The sequence below is a fragment of the Stenella coeruleoalba genome, assembly GCF_951394435.1.
Source record: "Stenella coeruleoalba genome assembly, chromosome: 14".
NCBI classification, from domain to species: domain Eukaryota; kingdom Metazoa; phylum Chordata; class Mammalia; order Artiodactyla; family Delphinidae; genus Stenella; species Stenella coeruleoalba.
Genome location: NC_137160.1, coordinates 57871888 through 57890057, shown reverse-complemented (window position 1 = coordinate 57890057; position 18170 = coordinate 57871888). Strand labels below are relative to the sequence as shown.

Below are 18170 nucleotides of genomic sequence, written 5' to 3'. Positions count from 1 at the left end.
GTTCACAACGATATAAAGATGAATTCATCAACAGCACATAATTTTAAATGTGTATGCACCCAATAACAGAGTTTCAAAATACACAAAGCCAAACTTAAAGAACTGAAAGGAGAAATAGACAAGTCCACAATTATAGTTGGGGAATGCAACACTTTTCTCTCAGTAACTGATAGAACAAGAATACAGAAATCAATAAGGAGGGAAAACACTTTAATAACACTGCCAACCAATCTGACATTTGTAGAATACTGCCCTCAACAACAGGAGGAAACACATTTTTCTGAAAGTGTACATGGAACAGTCACCAACACAAAACATATGCTGACCTATAAAACAAGTAACAATGTATGTGAAAGGACTAAACTCATACAAAACATGTCCTCTGACCACACTGAATTAAATTGACTCAGTAACAGAAAGATATCTGTCAAATCACCAGATGTTTATAAATTAAACACTTTTAAATAACCCAAAGGGCTAAGAAGAAATCACAAGGGAAAATGGAAAACATTTTTTTTTACCATTTTCATCTATTGAATTAGCAAGTAATATTACAAAATTTATAATACTGATATTATCAAAACTAGAGGAACTAGCATCCTCATATGCTACTACTGGGAGTATAAATTGATAATACATTTCTGAAAACAAGTATGTGTATATTTACATACCCTTACATATGAATACAATAAACCAATATATTAAATACATCAAAAGCCTTAAAATTTACTGGAAAACATTTTAAACTGAATGAAATGAAAAACACAACATATCAAATTTGTGGTATACATATAAAGTTGTAATTATAGGGAAATTTAGAGCATTAAATGCTTATAATGAAAAGAAAAAAAAATCTTGAATCAATGATCTAAACTTTCACCTCATAAAATTAGAAAAAGAAAATTAAATACAAAATAAGCAGAAGACAGAAAATAATAAAAGAGTAGAAATAAATAAAAATAAAAACGAGGTGAAAAATAGTGACAAATAAATGAAAACAAAAGCTGGTTCTTTTGGAAAAGGTCAACAAAGTTGACCTTGTAGCCAGATTCACCAGAATAAAAAAGAGCAAATAAAAATACCCATATAAGGAACAAATGAGGGAATGGAATACCATTACAGATCCTACAAGTATGGAAATGATAATAAAAGAATATCAGGAATGATTTCATGTAAATAAACTTGATAATTTATAACAAAATGGACACATTCCTTGTAAGATAAAAAACTATGAAAGCTCTCTCAAGAAGCAGTAGATAACCTAATTAACCATATATCAATTAAAGGTATTAAATTCATAGTTAAAAACTCCTTTACATAGAAAACCTCAGACCCAGATATTTTCATAAATAAGTTCTACCAAACATTTAAGGAAAAATACTGCTAACTTAAAACAAACTTATTCATAAAATGAAAGAAGAGGAAAAACTTCTCAGTATTTTTTTATGAGGTCTGCTTTCCCATAAAAGCAAAACCAGAAAAAGACATTACAAGACAATTATATACTGATTTCCCTCATGAACATAGAAATAAAAATCCTTAACAAATTAAATCCAGCAATTTATAAAAAGGATAACACATCCCTACTACATGAAGTTCATTCCAGGAATGTAAAGTTGGTTTAACATTTAAAAATAATTCAGTGTAGGGCTTCCCTGGTGGCGCAGTGGTTGAGAGTCCTCCTGCCGGTGCAGGGGACACGGGTTCGTGCCCCGGTCTGGGAGGATCCCACGTGCCGCAGAGCGGCTGGGCCCGTGAGCCATGGCCACTGAGGCTGTGCGTCCGGAGCCTGTGCTCCGCAACGGGAGAGGCCACAGCAGTGAGAGGCCCGCGTACCGCAAAAAAAAAAAAAAAAAATTCAGTGTAACTCAATATACTGAAAAAGAAAAATCATATGATCGTCTCAGTAGACACATATAAAGTAGTTGACAATATTCAACTCCCATTCATGACAAAGATTCTCAGTAAAATAGAAACAGAGGGAAAACCCCTCAACCCTATAAAGGGCATTTATGAAAAACCTACAGGTACCTTCATTAATTAATGGTGAAAGACTAATTGCTTTACCCCTAAAATCAGAAATGAGACAGGGATGCCTGCTCTCACCACTTCTATTCAACATTATATTAGAGTTCCTAGACAGTGGAATAAGAGAAGAAAAAGAAATTAAAGGCATAGACTGGAAAGGAAGAAATAAAAGTATCTTTATTTATAGACAACATGACTGTCAAATAGAAAATTCTAATGAATCTAGCAAAAAAAGTTACTAGAATTAATAAGCAACTATAGCAAGGTTGCAGGATACAAGGTCAATATATAGTATCTACTGTGTTTATATATAAGTAACATTTGGAAAAAGAGTTTTAAAAAGAATTATCTTTTATAATAGCATCAAAAATATTAATTATTTAGGGATAAATTTAACAAAATATGTGTTAGGCATGTAAACTGAAAACTTAAAATTACTGCTGAGAGAAATTTTAAAATACATATATAAATGTAGAAATATACTATATTCATGAAGACTCAGTATTGGTAAATGTCAATTCTCCCCAAAATGACTTATAGAGTCAATGCAATTCCAATCACAAGTCAAGTAAGCTTTTGCAGAATAGACATGCTGATTTTACAATTTATATGGCAAAGGTAAGGCCTAGAATAGTCAAACATTTCTAAAAAATAATGAGGTTGAAAGACTTATGCAACCTGCTTATGGTGAGTGAAAGAAGCCAGACATGAAAGACTATACATTGTATGATTCCATTTTTAAATTTTAATTTTTTATACAATTTTTAAAGGTTACTTTCCATTTACAGTTATTACAAAATATTGGCTATATTCCCTATGTTGTACAATACATCCTTGAGCCTACCTTACACCCAACAGTTTGTAACTCCCACTCCCCAACCTGTATATTGCCCCCCACCCACACTGTTAACCACTAGTTTGTTCTCCATATCTGTGAGTCTACTTTTTTTTGTTATATTCACTAGTTTGTCATATTTTTAGATTCCACATATAAGTGATATCATACAGTATTTATCTTTCTCTCTGACTTATTTCACTTAGCATAACACCCTCCAACTCCATCCATGTTGCTGCAAATAGCAAAACTTCATTTTTTTCTATCCTGAGTGGTATTCCATTGTATATATATATACCACATCTTCTTTATCGATTCATCTGTTGTTGGATACTTAGGTTGTTTCCATATCTTGGCAATTGTAAATAATGCTGCTATGAACATTGGGGTGCATGTATCTTTTAGAATTAGTGTGTTTGGTTTTTTTCAGATATATAACCACGAATAGAATTGCTGGGTCATATGGTAGTTCTATTTTTAGTTTTTTGAGAAACCTCCATACTGTTTTCCACAGTGGCTGCACCAATTTACATTCCCAACCGTGTAAAAGGGTTCCCTTTTCTCCACATTCTCGCCAACATTTGTTATTTGTGTTCTTTTTGATGATAGCCATTCTGACAGGTATGAGGTGATATCTCATTGTGGTTTTGATTTGCATTTCCCTGATGATTAGCAATGTTGAGCATATTTTCATATGCCTGTTGGCCATCTGCATTTCCTCTTTGGAAAAGTGTCTATTCAGCTCTTCTACCCATTTTTAAATTGTGTTGTTTGTTTCATAGGATTCCATTTATATAAAATTCTAGAAAAGACAAATTATAGTGACAGAAAGCACATCAATGGTTGTCACGGACCAGAGGGAGGCAAAAGGGAATAACTGCAAAGAGGAACAAAGAAACTTTTTGAAGTTAAGGAAAATAGTCTATATCTTGTGCATACTGGTGTTTACATGTGATTCAGTGTGTAGCGGTGTTACATTCTTTGGAAGGCATCAAGTGATAAAAATAAAATTAGCTAATTTTGTTTACCATGAAAGCTATTTTTAAACGAAAGAAAAATTATTTTAAAATGTAGTTATATATAGGAAGAAAGAGGAAACAGAAGGTACAGAGATGGAAGCTAGATTCATTGCATATACCTTATTTGGTATATATATCTATTTCACATAATTACAAAAGAAAATTAAACATTATACAAGCAATCCCTAAAAATTTAATGTACAATAAAACAAGCTAACCTAATCTGCATTCACTCAAAAGCATAATTCTCTTTGGGGAACTATTCCATGTGACCCTATAACACAGTGATTTGACTATACACTCCTAGTGGGATATGCTAGCAGGACAAAAAAAAAATTTATTTTTAGTAATCATATTGTTGATGGCAGTGTTATCACACTAGAAGCTATCTGTAACTACTGAGCCTTACCAAAATGGACTCAGGAGTCAACCTGATAACCCCTCACTTGCCAAAGATGAAACAATATCAATATTATTTTGTTATCAATAAGGATAAAAACTGCAGAGCACTGAAACACATCAAATATCTTTAAATCAATGAATTGCAAAAATTTCACAATTGTTTATAGTATATTTTAAAAAATTAATATTTATTCTGCCTTTTATTATAGGAACTCTACCTGAGGGAAATAAAAAAAGTCAATAAGGGAATCTTTTCTTATAGGAGTACTCCAACTAATAATTAAGGAGGAAATAATATAATTAAAATTCCACCTCTTTATGACATATAGTGATATAATGAATCTAAGACATTGATCATCAGTGGCTACTAGCATCCAACAAAGAGAAAAACTAGACATTATATTTTTAGGTAAAGGTAAACAATACCACCTATGAAATATTCTTGCCAAAAATAAAAACAAACAAACAAAAAACTAACCTATACCTGATCAATCTAGACCTAACTATCAATGCAATGGATAGAAGAATATGTTAAATGACACCATGGAGATGCAATCAATGATACACTGACCAAGGGAAATTCTATGGGACAAACCTGATTTCTTTAATAAGTAAGAAATTTAAAAAAAAGGAAATAGTGGGGAAATGATAATATAAGGAATTACCATTGATTTGAAGGGGTATGGTATTGTGATAACACTTAAGAAATAGTGTCTGTTTTAGAGATACATGAAGAAATATTTATAGACCAATTTATATGGTGTATGGAATTTGCATCAAAATAATATGGAGGTGAAAGGGATATAGGTAAGTTGTAGAGGAAGCAAAATTAGTTATGGATTGATAATTGTTGAAAGGTAGATGAAATTCTTCATTATACTATTCTATTTAGTGCATCTTTGAGACTTCCCATAATAAAAAAAAAAAGCTAAAAGATACTTGCTATCATAATATAGTAGACTAACAGTTAAATACGAAGAAGATAACTGAGAATGATTTTTAAATGCTTTTTGGAAGCCATCTTATACCTGGTATTTATAGAATGAATCCTTTAAATAGTGTCATAAGTAGCAAATCAGACTTTCAGATTTAGGTATTTGAAGAATAATATTTAAATGACAGATCACAATTGGTTATGAAACTAAGATGACATGTAGAATGAGATTAGATTTTTAACTTGAAAATAGAAACATTAAAAACTTAGAAAGATACCAAACAACTTTTTTAAAAGCCAGTCATTAATCTTGCTATTTCCAAAATAAGCCTTATTTTCTTACAATATTGTAGAAAAGAAAGCACTGATCAGGTTGCAGTTACAAGTGAGGCAAAATATCAAAGCTGAGTCTAGTAAGTATTATTGTGTTCTTATGAGGTACTCCACTGTTACAAGAATATGTTCTAGAATGAGTATATTAAACTGAGTTTTGCTAAGGGAAATAAACTGAAGTGAAGTAACATAGGCATTTGAAACCCAACCTAAGGAATCAGGTCTATCTTACTGTCATGGGTAGCTGATGCAATCTTCATCCTTCTTGATCATCATGGATTCTGGAGCTGCATATTCCCAGTCAGCCCTATTACCCCATTAAATTCAGCAGAGTGAGGGATTTTGCTAATATTATACCAGATTAGAACCACCAATTTAATGTCAAAACTAATATTAATTCTTTGTTTAACCTACCATGCTTCTCTAACTTGCTGATTGATTTTCCTTATAATACTGTAGTACTGTATTGTGCTGTCAGCTATTTTTCAGGAATAGTTGTTTTTCTCACATCCACCTTCCTACCACATATCCACACATACCAATAACATCACAGGACTTCAGGGGAAGTACTGCTTGATGCCTCAATTCACTTTGAGTCACAAAAGCAGAAATGAAATGTTCTCCTACTACCGCCTCTCATTCAAAGTTTCCCCCTCATTCCAAGCAATATTCAGAAACCTCAAGCAACAAGGGTCAGTAGCATTTGGCCCTTGTCTGAGACCTGATCTAGGGAATGTAAAGAGCTCTTCAGAATAAATGGGCTTAGGTATTTTCATAATCTCTCACTGACCAGACCCCAAAACAAGATTCAGAGTTCTTCAAAAGGACTCACATGAATGTAGTTATTTAATACTTATCCAAAGAAATGTGCCGCTGAAATGCCACCAAAAATACTTTTATTGTTAAATTATGAGAAGAATCTTACTTAACACTTATTTTAACCTACTATAAGCTAGGCACTCTTCTCATTATTTTATAAATACTAATTTAACATCATAAACCTATAAAGTAGCTACTATAGGCTACCACGTAACGAAACACCACAGTTTTATTAAAGAAGAAACTAAGGTACAGAGATAGTAAATAGTTTATCCTAGGTCACACAGCTAGTACGTAGCAGAGGTGGGATTTGAACCCAGGTTGGGGCTGCTTAACTATTATACTCTGCCACCTCTCTATTAAACTCCTCTGATGCTTCAGTTATGCTACAGCTCACAATATAAACTCCCTCTCTCTATATAGCTAAATGCCATATTTTAAACATATCAATCAACTTAAGCTTATGTCAGTTTAAAAAGTATCTTTGAACATGTTCTTAAAATCTACATAAAAGATAGTCTTCAGAGTAAGGGTCAAGAGAAAGTTAAGAATAAGTAAACTGAACTAAATATACAATTCCTAATGGTTCATGGATGGACCCTTAACTGTTCATTTACTGAAAAAATATAGGGGGTAAAAGAAAATTTTCTCAATCTGCTACATAGTATAATGGCAAAGATTCATCAACTAAAAAAAAATGTTGCAAGTTTATTGGCTTTTTTCTTTCAATAAGGTAAGTTCATCTCATTTTATGTGCTAGAAGCTTACCTATTCACAATATAGCACACGAGCTGGCTCCTGGAAGATTATAGGAGCACTGCTTGTGGACAGAATTTTGGAGGTACACAGATGGAAACATAAGCCCACTTCCAGTAGATGCCCATAGGAGACATGTGAAAGCCAGGGAACACGCCATAGCAGAAATTTTGTAAAATGTAACCTATGGTCTACACACTTGAAGACATAATGTGAGAGACAAAGTTATATTGCTATATAATTTATTCCTGTGGTTAGCCTATTTTACAATTATTTTGAGAAAATGGCCCAATGACAGGGACAATATCTTGTACTTTGTAGCTAAACTATACTCGTTCTATCAACTGCACTCCCTACCCTTGATAACTAGCACTGCCTAAAAATAAAAATATATTAAAGTTAATTTAAACTTAAGGCATTAGTGATATGAGTATTCTTGTGCTGGATGGAAGTATCCAATGAAAAAATGTCTTTGCAAGTCCTATTCATGTAGATGTTATAAGAATAATGGAAAAGGTGAACAAAATTCCATAAGCCATTAAGACAGATATAGAGTATCCCAAAGCGAAGGAGAAATTCTCTTGATCTTGGGAAATGAAAAAAGGGAATTTAAATTTTCTTATAAGGAGACCTTAGAGCAAGAGGGGAAATTTTAAGCAGTGGAGGGAAAAAAATCCATTGAGGGCTATAGACAACCAACAATTTAATCAACATTTTAAGAAAGAGAAATAGAAAATCAATTCTCCTGCTCTTAAGACAAAAACATAATAAAAACGTACTTCAGTTCAGTATTCAGGCTAGACAAGGGGAAAAGATGACAAAACCTAGGAGCAAGAAAAGATCAACACCTCAGACTTACTCTAATTATCATTTCTATTATGATAGCAACCATATGTGGTAATTTTCTTGAATCATTCCAGTTTCAAATATTCTGAACTATTGTTCGGATACATTCATTCGTATTTAACGTATGTTCTGACTCTTGGTTTGGAAAATGTCGTCATCAAGCCTACTTGTACCCAGTCCTCAGGTTCACTCCTGCTGTGGTCCCAGTTCCTCTCCCCATCGACCAGTAGCTGGACACCCTTTGGCTCCCCTATCATTTTCCTCTCAACCACCACCACACTCAGACAACACCCAGCTCCAATCTGTTTGGGCTCCATAACCTTACCTTCCTTCTCGTTGTGATAGCCAGGATTCCCACCCTGACCAGCCTTCAGACTTCCAGCCCTGAACTGCTCTCCAGGCTATCAATCCAATCCCAACCTCCACCTCAACTGAACAAAATTAGTTTGCTTGCCTCTGTGCCTTGAACTCCCTAATATCCTCTGGCAGCTTTTTGGCCACAAGGTCCCTTTCCACAAACCTCAACAAAAAAAACCATATTTTAGGTACTTACCTTTAGGTATTTACCTTTGGTCCTCCGACTAAGTTTAGTTCCTCCCTCTGAAAGGTTCTCTCACAGTGCCGTTAAGATGAAGAAATAGTGATGGGAAAATCAGCTCGAGTTCTGAAATATTTACTGAGCATCCACTGTATGTGCCAGGCTAGCATTGCATTCTTCATTAGCTGGTAGGGGATGGAAGTGACATACCCCAATGAATAAGACCTCCTTTGTTCTCAAAATCCTTAGAATTGAATGCGTAAGGGACAGGGGTGAAAACATATCTAGGATAATAAGGGTGATTCTTAAGTGAGATAATCTAGCTTCATCAGCATAATGAATTTTGGAGGGAAAGGATGAACTAGGGAAATATGCTTGCCTCTCTCGGTTGTGAGCACAAAAGGGAAGCAATTGTTTCTGACCCGAAGACTGGGAAAGTCTTTGTGGTGAAAATGGGTTTTAGACTAGCCTGGAAGGGTAAGTAGGTTTTCAGTAGTGGGCAGTGAGAGAAAGGACACGAAAATGTCCTTGGTGTGCCTGCCTATGCTGTTGCCTCCTAGACTCTATCTGGCTGCTCTCACTCATTTTCCAGTGGGGAAATGTATTACTTTGCTAAGGCTGCTGAAACAAACTATGACAAACCGAGGGACTTAAACAACAGAAATTTATTGTCTCAAGGTTCTGGAGGCCAGAGGTCCTAGGTCAAGGTTCTTAGCAGTGTTGGTTCCCTCTGAGGGCTGTGAGGGAGAATCTGTTCATGCCTCTTGCCTAGGTTCTGGTGGTTTGGTAGCCAACTTGTCATTCTTTGGCTTACAGAATCACTACCCTGACCTCTACCTTCATCTTCACATGTTTTATTTTTCTCTGTGTATGTGTCATTCTTCAAATTTCCCCTTTTTATAAAGACACCAGTCACTGCACTAAGTATGGTATTAATATATATACACATTTAGAAATGGACAGCTACAACGTAATGAAATGGATTCTTCTGTATTGTTTGTGAAAATCACTCTATATTTACTATGCATACTGTGTGGATAAATTAGAAAGATTTCTTGTAGCACAAAGGTATTTTCATATTTACAGATTTTTGTTTGGTGGAATATTGGTCTTTTGTAAATTCTTCACCTCAAATCTCACAGCACCTTGAAGAAACATCTCAAGTTTCATGTTTTTAGATTCTCTGTATCTGAACAGACAAGAAAGGCACATTTTATGCCTACAGATTTCAAGTCACAAATGACTTGTTTTCTTCCCATGAGAGGTAAATGAACAAAAGGAACAGATAATGCATTACAGTAAAAACAGGATCCAAATAAAAATATTAGAGAGCTTGGCTCTTGAACAAGCGATAAAAGGTTTAATGCCATCTACTCTTACTGTAAGTTCCGTTAAGAGGATACTCAGTTTAAAAAGGAGGAAAGCAAGAGAGGGTATTTTCATCTTTCCATTTTGGTAATAGGAGTTGTATTGAAAAGGAGTCATACTGGTAATAATACTTTAGATTTTCATGGTGCTTTAGAATTTTCAAAGTGTTCTCACATATTCTATTTCATTCTATTTCATTTGACTACAACAACCCTGTTTGGTGGGCAAAATAAGGGCACTGACCTCCATTTTACAGATAAAGACATTGAGAGAGTTTAAGGGGTCTCCCATTGTCACCCAGCTAATAAATAATAAGAAACACAAGGAATGTTTCCAAACCTTCAGAACAGCTTTTTGTTAGCTTTTGGGAACACTACCCTTTGGGAACAGCATGCAGCTTCTCAACGTCAAAACTGAATTGACTTATGAAGCTCTTCACCAAGAATCTGCTGCAAAAGATGTTCAGGCCAAATGTTTATTAGCTGTTTCAGGCCAAAATGTTCATTAGCTGTTAATCAGACTGTTCCTGATAGAGCTATGTATTATTTCATTAATGGCTGCCAAACATCACATGCGAACAATGAGCTACAGAAAACATAAACACAAGACCGTATCATTTGTCCAAGGTATTAAAAGATAATTTAATTTATTCATTGATTCAACAAATGAGTTGAATGTTGAGCAACTACTATGTGCTATACATTGGGCTACAATATGAGCCAAAGTGAAATCCTCCCACCTTCGTGGAGCTTACTGTTTGTCATGTGTCTAGTGTGCGTGTGTGTGTGTAGCGGGGGGAAGTACACATAACTATGCAATTATAAAATGTGAAGTGTACTACGAAAGAAAATTGTGGCAGAAAGATCTCTTTTAAGCAGATAAACTGGAATAATCAGGAAAGCCCTTTCTGAGGAAGTGATGTATGAGCTGAGATTCAAAGTATGCAGATGAGTTAAGAAGGACAAATGGTGTGGTGGAGGAGGGTATAGTAAAGAGCAAAGAGATAGCAAGCAGAAGAAAGAGAGTGTGCAGCAATGGACTCGAACTGGGATAGAGCATAGCACATCTTAGAATATGGAAGAATTGTCTATAATAGCCACCTCTACTTTCTCACCTGTTTCTCTCTTTAACACTCTTCAGCCAGGTTCCCATCTCCACCACTCCACTCACACTATTCTTAAGGTCAGCAAAGATCACCATATTGTAAATCCAACAGGCACTTCTCTGTCATCTCATTCAATCTCTCACTAGCATTCAAATTGCTAATCATACCCCCTCCCTCTTTAAAAAGCTGGTAACAATCTCTGGGTTCACCGTCTCAGTCTTCTTTGCTGGCTTTTCTTCTTCTGCTTGACTTTTCAATATTGGAGCCATAGGGTTGGATCCTAAGCACTTTCCTTTTCTCTATCTACATCTTTAAGACATTGTCACCCAGTCCCATGGCCTTAATCCCACTATGTTGTCAATCTCAAATACATACCTCTAGACCTGGCCTTTCTACTGAGATTCAGATTCATATGTAATTGCCTCATGTCTCCACTTGTATACCAAATCGGCCTCTCAAACTTACGGAAAAAAAGCGGATTCCCATCCCCTCCAACCTGCTCATCTTCTAGTCTTCTCCATCTTAGTAAATGAGTGGTTCACCCCTCATTCTTCTCTTCCCCTTACTCTACCCCCATGTAAATATATTAACAAGTCTCTATCTCCAAAATACATCCTATAATCATTCACTTCTCTCCACCTTTATTACCATCACCCTAATCTGACTAACCAAGCCCAGACAAGTTCACATATTCCCTAACTAGTCTCCCTACAGCCACTCCTTCCCTCTTTAAATCCAAGTCCACCATGGCAAACAGAACGTTCCTTTTAAAATGCAATTCAGATCACTTCACTGCCTTTCTTGAAATCCTCCAGGGGCTCTCCCTTTCACTTGGAATAAAATCCAAACTCCTTAAGCTAGCCTACAAGCCTTTCATAATCTGGCCCAAGCCCACCTCTTTAACCTCATCTCTTTCCACACTTTTTATCTTTCTTCCACACTGTGGTAGGCAGAATAATGCCTCCCTCCCCAAGATATCCACATCCTAACCCCTGGAACCTGTGAATATGTTACCTTACATGGCTAAAGGGAACTGCGACTGCAGATGAAATTAAGGTTGCTAATCAACTGACCTTGAAATGGGAGGATTATCCTTGATTATCTGGGAGGTCCAATGTAATCAGAAGGGTTCTTAAAAGTAGAATAGGGAGGCAGAAGACTCAGAGTCAGAGAATAAGATATGACTACAGCAGCAAGGTCATCAACATGATGCAGCATGGGAAAGACTCAATCCACGTTGCTTTGAAGATGGAGGCAGAGGGTCATGGGCCAAGGGGTGTGGGCAGCTTCTAGAGGCTGGAAAATGCAAAGAAATGTATTCTCCCCTAGAGCCTCTAGAAAGGACTACAGTCCTGCTGATACCTTCATTTTAGCCCAGAGAGACCCATTTCACACTTCTGACTTCCAGGACTGTGAAGAATGTAAATTTGTTTTGTTTTAAGCCACTAAATTTGTGGTAAATTTTACACAGTAATAGAAAACTAATATACTACCTCACAATGAACCAGACATACTAGCTTATTCCATGAACAAACTTGTTTCTGCCTCAGAGCTTTTATTTTTATGGTCATCACTACGTGGAATGCTATGTCCCCACATATTAACACGGCTGACCTGGCTCCTTCTTGTCATTTTGAACTCAACTTCACAAGAGTGGTCTTCCTTGACCACTTCTAAGTAGCTAGTCATCACTTTCTTTCTATCACATTATGTTTCATTTTCTTTGTAGCATTTTTACCATCTGAAATTATCTCTGAAAGTTATTGTAGCCTAATTCCCTACTGTAGACTATATTTTTTGTGAGAAGAGGACCCCTGCCCTTGTTCACCACTGTATCCTTGGTCCCTGAGCAGTATCTGGCACAAGGTACATGCTTAGTCATGAATGTTAACCACTGAATAAATGATACCCACTACAGGTGAAGAATAAAGGGTACTGGAGAGAAGGGTGTGAGAAAAGGCTGGAGAAGTGGACAGAGGCAGATCACATGGTATCTCAGAGTCCTTGTTAAGAACGCTGAGCTTTACCTTAAGAACACTAAGAAGCCATGGAAAAACTGTAGGCAGGGGAGTAATGTATTTATATTTCTGATTTTAAAAGATTATTTGGTGACAGACTGGAATGAGAGCAATGGTTTATGTGAATGTAAGGAGAAGAGATATGAAGAATGCTGTTGGGTAGACTAGGCGAAAAATGATGGTAAACTTGGACTAGGGTAGTAGCAGTGAAAAAGCTAATGTATTAGAATGTATTAGAGATATAATTTGGAATTTAAATGAACAAGGCTAGGTGACAGATTGGGACATAAGGAGTCCAAATGAATAGAGCTCAAGAATGACTTTCAGATTTATATTCTAAGCAACTTAGAAGACTACAGTGCCAATTTCTAAGATGGGAAAACTGAAGAAGGATCAGGCCTGAGTGTGTATACTGTGGGGGAGAAGATTGGAAGCTCAGTTTCGTCTGTGTTATATTTGAGTTGTCCTCAAGGCATTAAAGTGGTGACATCATATGTACAGCTAAATGTTGAGCCAGGAATTCAGATTAGAAGCAATGTGTTTTGAAGCTAGAAACAGTCAAAGCCATGGGACTGGATGAAATAATAATCTAGGGAGAAAGCATAAAGAAAGAGCATTCAGAGCACTGCAAGTTCTCCTGTTCTGAGAAGCCTTACCAGTGTTCCTCATTGCAACCAGAAAGCTGACCACAGTCAGGCTGGGAAGATGCCTGTTTGTACTTTGAAAATTCACTCAGTCCATTCAAACTACCATGGGTGGGATTCCCTCTTTTCCACTCCTCGTTGCAGATTTAGGTAAAGAAGGAGCAAGCAAAGGAGACTGACAAAGGGCAGTTAAGGAGATTGAGGGAAACCTGGAGAACTTCATTTCATACGATCTATAATGATACCCCAAGTTAAAAGAACAGAGGAAAACAGTGATTTGCGTGGGATAAACGACTCCTTCCTTAGCAGAGCATTATGAAACCAAAGCCTCCCATCTTACCTAAATTCTCACACTGGATGGAAATTTAGGGAGTATGTGTCTCAGGGACACACAATGCCAGATGCAACTAGTTTTCCTATAACAATATTATCAAGAGGATGATTTGTCAAAGGACCTGTCTCTCCGGGTGTGTGCTACAGGCGGCAGCCAAACTCAAGCACCCTGATCCATTTCACCGTGGAGGTCAGATGGCACCTCCCAATTCTGTAATCCAGAGGTTCTCAAAGTGGGGACCCCGGGGTTCCCAAGACCCCTTCAGGCAGGCTGCAAAGCCAAAACTATTTTCACAATAATACCAAGATGTTATTTACAGGCTAGATGACATGTGATATCACAAGAGATTGAATGTTGAAAGAGACAGAATACATTAAAGAGATTCACAAAAATGTAACACAATGCCATGCTTTCTTTGTTTTGTAGACAGTTACTTTACACGAACATGTTAACGTGTAAGGGTTTCATTACTGTGTTTTAAATAAATTGAAATTTAAAAACTTCCCCATTTTAATTTCTGACAGTAAATACTAACAGATAAAAACCCAGATGAACAGAACCTCTTCGGGGTCCTCAGTAAATGTTAGCTGTGTGAAGAAATCCTGAACCAAAGTTTGAGAGGCACTGTCCTAAAAGGCCACCAGAATGGTTCTGAAAACAGGGACAAAGGACAGCAGGCTCCCCATCCCCTCCCTCTGACCCGCAAAGCCTCATCTGTGCGGGAACTTCAGGACGCTCTCTCCCAAAGCCACGGGTTTGGCTCCCTGACCCCGGGTCTCACCTGGAAGCCTCGCCGCCTCGAGCCCCGGCCCAGCCCGGGGCCAGCGCGTGCACGCCTCCCGGTCACTGTCACGGGGCCGTGGGTGTCATTTACCCGCGGAAGGGACGGTGCAAATAACAGGGAAGAGGAAATACGTGGGGGACCGGCCGGAGGCCGCGCGGGGACCGGGCCGGAGTGGCCGGGGCCTGGGCCCCCTCCGCGGCCGGGCCGCCCCCTCGGACGGGCCGCTCCCGGCCTCGGGTCTCGGGAGTTCCAGGAGCCGCCGTTCTTCGTCAGAGGCCCGGCCCTCGCCCGCCTTGGACTCCTGATGGAATATTCGGCCCCACCGGCTTGGGCAGTTTCATGGTTCTCTGGGGCCCTTTCCTCTCCTTAGACCGGGAAACTCGGGGCAAAGTCCTTCACATCCTCGTCCGTCGTCATCGTCGTCGTCTTCGTCGTCGTCTGGGTCAACGTGGTGAGGCGTACGCGACACCCCGAGGCGCTGTTAGCGTTGCCTCTCAGGGCCTCAGGCTCTTGAGTCTGCGCAGTAGAGGCCAAGCGATCTCCCTCCAACACACGCCCGTTCTTGCGGCTGGGAGCAGGGGCGGGGCGTCTTCGGGGGGCGGGGCAGCCTCGAAAGAAGGCGGGGTCAGCAGGTTGGGTTTTGCCTACCATTGGTAAGCTTTGGTTGATAAGAACTGGGATTATATTTTTCTTTTGCTTCTGTTTATAGAGGGTGGAAATGTGTTTTAAGAATTAAAAACACTCTAAGGAGTATACATAAATAATAGTTTGAAAGAGTAGAGCCAGCCTACCCCACCTAAGGAGGATTGTGCAGAGGAGCACTGATGCAGAGAGAAATTAAGATCATATTGACCAGTTTTGCATTCGAGGAGTCAACCAACCTTTGATTTAAAATATTTGGGAAAAAAATTCCAGAAAGTTCCAAAAAGCAAAATTTGAATTTGTGGAGCACCGGTAACTACTTACATAGTACTTACAACTATTTGCATAGCATTTACATTGTATTAGTATTATAAGTAATCTAGAGAGATTTTAAATATATGGGAGGAAGGACATGCATAGGTTATGTAGGTTATGTGCACATACTATGCCATGTAACATAAGGGACTTGAGCATCTGGGGAGTTTGGTATCTGAGGGGGTCCTGGAACCAACCCCCCATCTGTGTACCAAGGCACAACTGTACTTAGCTCAGCCTCTGCCAGCAAACCCTGACAATTGTCAGAGGCCATTCTGGTGCCCACTGTCTGTCAACATCTGAGTGAGCACCCACCTTCTCCTGTCCTGAGATACCACAGAGCAGTGTGTGGCCCAGCAGGAAAGATTCCTGTCTGTAGAGACTTTTCTCCATCCTTGGACCACCATGGGTGGAACACTGAACACCCCAGTGGCAGTGGTGGTGTGAAAGGGAAAGTCCTGACCACCTGGACATGGTTGAGAGTTAAAGGACCAGCTCAAGATTTACACCCCTCTCCATCCCCAAGTCCAATAGTGGTGAAACCCCCTCCTTCTTGGTGGGGGGGGGAGGGGGTTTGAATCCAGAAGGTCATGACCAAGAGGACTTGATCACAGGCCAAGGAATGACTTTTAAGTTCAAAGGAGCTAGTCAGGGTCGGGCTGAGTAGCAGGTTCTGAGAACTTGAGCTTAAAAGGGAGTGGAAACCTTCACTAACTCTCAGAGCAAAAGGTGCTCTGTCTCACAAACTCCAAACACTAGGCTATAATAGCCTCTCTATCTCCACTCTTGACACTGTCTACTAGATATTTTCTATGTATATCTGAGTCTTCCAATTAAAAAAGAAGTCTTTCTTCTTGCAACTTAGCTTTCCAATATCCAGTCTAGACTGTCTAACCATTATAATTTTTTTACATAATTTGTGATGCCAAAGTAGGGTAAGCTCAACAAACCATGCTGACTAAATTCAGAAGAACAATAAGCAAATTAACAAATTACAGTTCTGATCCTTCTATTGCTAAATCTAATGATTTTTGTGTAAACAGGACTATCTGATAGATGTATATACCTTAAAATACATTCAATTTCTGGCTCCCCAGAGTGAGATCCATCTATCTATCTATCTATCTGTCTATCTATCTGTCTATCTATCTGTCTGTCTATCTATCATTGGATAGGTAACAGAGCTACAGATTTAGAAGCAGGTGCCTTGGTAGAAATTCAAATTTTCATGTACCAAATGTTCGTGGTCACTTGTAGTGCTAATCATTGCTGGATATTTTACATTGAAAAACATTACCCATTTCAAACAATGACCTTCACACTGAAAATGCAAACCCTAGTTAGAAACCCCTGAGCCAGCTAATGTAAAGCTTTATGTATGTGTTTAAGATCAAGGCAAATTACAATACACATAGTTTTAATGCACGGGAAATGTGAAGAAAATAGCATAAGAATCTCTGAAATGCATTCCTAAAACTACAAAGGATTTGGCAACCATTAGCAGAACTGCATCCTGGCAACTACTCTTCAGAAGCTTGGCAAGCCTGAAAAGTTGACCAACACTCAATGTCCAACAAGAATTGAGTGAAGTCAGACTGTGTATTATGTTCAGTTCTGTTCAACATTTTCTGTGCTGTTGTATTTGAGAATGTAATAAGGGATGTAGAAAGCTGTGTCACAATATATATTTTGACATCTGGGAGACTCGTTCACCTTACCAGATTACAAACATTATCATGTATCATTGACAAGGACACAGAAATTGTAGGACGTGGACGGATGACTGTGTTCTAAAGCACAGAAGCCAAAGAAGCAAGCAATTTATCACTTGCTGCTTTGCAGAGTCAGCAAAGCACAGGGGCTGGCAGTGAGCCTTGAGGAGCCTGAGATCAAATACCAGTTTACACAAGGGAAATATTGTACCAAGTCCATGAGTCTTCTTAGAAAATGAGAACTGTCACTGGGTTCTGCCTCTTAGGTTAAACATTATCCAGTAATGATTGATGCAGAAGGAGAGAACTGAATTGAGAGGGAGGAAGGTGAGAAGTGTGTGCACCAGAAGAAAAAGAAGCATTCTTATTATGTAGAGATTGACAGAAGTGACAATCACATGGCTCCCAGGTAGAAACTTAAGGCAAGTAACATGATGGTTAAGTATCAGGGCTCGGGAGTACTGGGTTTGAATCCTGGCTTTGTCAAGTCACAACTTTACAAATTGGGCAAGTGAATTTCAAACCTATTTAATGGGGATGATAATGATGGTATCATAAAGAATTAAGGAATATATAGAATGGGTAAACAACAAGGTCCTACTGTATAGCACAAGGAACTATATTCAATATCCTATGATAAACCATAGTGGAAAAGAATATAAAAAAGAATGTATATATATGTATAACTGAATCACTTTGCTGTACAGCAGAAATTAACACAACTTTGTAAATCAGCTG

General features: G+C 38.0%; 1 protein-coding gene across 1 annotated transcript in view; it reads right to left on the bottom strand.

The window, feature by feature from the left end:
* The window catches only part of ARHGAP28 (Rho GTPase activating protein 28), a 189683-nt gene extending 174280 nt beyond the window's left edge, over nucleotides 1-15403 (bottom strand). Inside the window, exon 1 of the mRNA XM_079943288.1 lies at nucleotides 14761-15403. The gene's annotated coding sequence lies outside the window, so the exon portion shown is untranslated. The remainder of the gene's footprint in view (nucleotides 1-14760) is intronic.
* Nucleotides 15404-18170: the final 2767 nt, after the last annotated feature.